The sequence below is a fragment of the Corvus brachyrhynchos genome, unplaced genomic scaffold (genome assembly GCF_000691975.1).
Source record: "Corvus brachyrhynchos isolate BGI_N302 unplaced genomic scaffold, ASM69197v1 scaffold5, whole genome shotgun sequence".
NCBI classification, from domain to species: Eukaryota; Metazoa; Chordata; class Aves; order Passeriformes; family Corvidae; genus Corvus; species Corvus brachyrhynchos.
The window spans coordinates 3,393,981-3,396,307 of NW_008238321.1; the positions used below are offsets into that span (position 1 = coordinate 3,393,981).

Here is a 2,327-nt window from a genome sequence, read left to right on the forward strand (position 1 = left end):
CTCCTCCATCGCCGCAGCCGCTGGGCGACACCATGGCCGCTCATCTTTTTTATTTCAAGCGTTTAAAATCACCAGACACGAGCACTGCTACACTCCCGTTTCTGGGAATACACGCACTTCCATATTCGTGAGAACTGAGGTACGTTTGCTTACTGTGCACTACGTACCCAGGTAGCCTTCCTTCGCAGAAACTCTTCAAGGCTGATTTTACAATAAAGATTCGATGTGTATTCTCAGAAGTAAATGAGACTTTCAGGTGCTAGTTTGATTGCAGTGCTAACGCATCCTGCACAGAAACTATTTTTACCACATAGGAGTCTATCTCTCCACACATTCACAATACTTGTATCAGTCTCTGTTCCCATACTGAAATTCTTTTTGACTAGTCAAAAAAAAATGTTTCACTCTCTACAACACCCTGACAGGAGGTTGTAGCCAGGTCGGGATGGGCCTCTTCTCCCAGGGTACAAGTGCCAGAACCAGAAGACATAGTCTTAACCTGCACCAGGGCAGGTTTAGGTTGGACATTAGGAAAGGGTGATTAGAGATTGGAATGGGCGGCACAGGGAGGTGGTGGAGTCACTATCCCCGGAGGTGTTTAAGGACTGGACGTAGCACTGAGTGCCACGGTCTGGGTGATATGGTGGTGTTTGGTCACAGGTGGGACTCAATGATCTCAGAGGATTTTTCCAACCTAATCGATTTTGTGATTCTGTGAATTTTTGAAGTACCTCTGAGATGTACTTTTTCACTGTTCAACACAGTGACATTTTCTTGAAGATTTTGTTCCAGTTTGATGCAAGCTACAAGTCCAGTTCAAATGACATTTCAGTTAATTATTCCAGCCTATTTCAAAAAATAAAATAGTAGGCTCTCATTGTTTTCTCTCCTGTATTAGCCAATTTTTTCCACAGAACCAATCAGCAAATCGTTTAGCTACCCTAGCATGAAAGAATTCAACCTCTTCTAGATCTGAGGGAGTTCATCTAGATCTACCTTGGTACACAAGGTGAAAATGCAGCCCAGAATACTCAGGCCTTGTTCTAGATTATAGTTTTTTACTACTTTTTTGTGTGTGTTTTCACTTAGCTTCACATTCAATGTTTAGTAAAGTAACGGAACATACAAATGTTTGATAGTCTGTGCAGCAGACTTGAATGATGTGAAAACATGGCATTTCTGTTCTAGTTTATAAAACTTCTGACATCTAAAAGAGCTATGGAGTCTCAAACTAACTGCCTGTATTGCCCTCTCCCACTTTTTTGATGTTCCTTCTGCTTATTTAACAATACATACATGTTGAAGTAACAAATGTTTAATCTGTAAGACATAGTACTTCAATTCCTATTGAAGTACTTTATTACAGTATCTTAGTGTTTGATGTGCAGTTTCTTTTGTAGGTGAAGGAAGCAAAGAGTTCCCAGATTTGTCAGCTACTTGGGGGAAAATGTCAGGCTTCTAGAACAGCTTTTAAAAATAAATATAAAATAAAACTTTAAAGTGCTATGAGCACTTTAACTAGAAACTGCAGAAATGCATATTAAAAACCTGAGGAGTAACATGAAAATTTTAGGCTTCAGCCAATTTACTGCAAAATAAAAACATCTCTGCAATTTTAACTAACATCTTATTGTGAACCATTTAACCATATTAGATGATTTGCTGGGAATGTCTGTTGAATAAATAGCTTATACTGAAAAGGCAAATCTTGATACTGAAGAATCTTTAAAAGCTCCCTCCACTAATGCCTGCACAATTATTTATCTTTCTCTGTATACAGAAATTACCCCCCCCCAATTTGTGGGGAATTTTTCATTTGTTTTCATTCTGCTGGAATTCTGGAAAAGATGCTTCATGAGCCGTGTGAACTCCAGCCCTGCAGCACACACACTGAACTTTTGTGCCCCCCGTGCCCATAGCTCCTGCCCTCTGCCCTTGTGCTGCACCTTCTCTCTGGGGCAGGTCTTCCTCCCACAGCGCTGCTGCGGGGACATCCTGCTGGGTGCTGAGCTCTGCTCTTCCACAAAGAGGTGTCAAACTGCCGCTTTTAATAGGAAGACGCTTCTTCTGCAGTAAGCCAAGATTTCCAGTTCCCCTGGACTTACAATCATTAAGGCATCGTCCCCAGCAGTTCTCCACCATCCTCCTGGTGTCTCCTAGGCAGATTCCTATCTCTTCCTTGCTGGTGCTAGTTACGCATTTCTGGCTCTGAGAGCGAGGCCACATCTATGACATTTCACTACACCCCACGGAACTGCGGCTGGTGTAAGACTTCCCCCCGGGCTGCAGCCACTCCGGTCCCGCTCAGAGCACACTGCCTCCCGCCC

The 2,327-nt window shown here is 42.8% G+C and overlaps 1 protein-coding gene across 2 annotated transcripts in view; it reads right to left on the minus strand.

The window, feature by feature from the left end:
• BFAR (bifunctional apoptosis regulator) overlaps window positions 1-2,320 on the minus strand; it is a 9,890-nt gene extending 7,570 nt beyond the window's left edge. Inside the window, exon 1 of one of the 2 annotated variants that reach the window (XM_017733953.1) lies at window positions 2,106-2,320. The gene's annotated coding sequence lies outside the window, so the exon portion shown is untranslated. The other variant, XM_017733955.1, reaches the window with a different exon arrangement.
• Window positions 2,321-2,327: the final 7 nt, after the last annotated feature.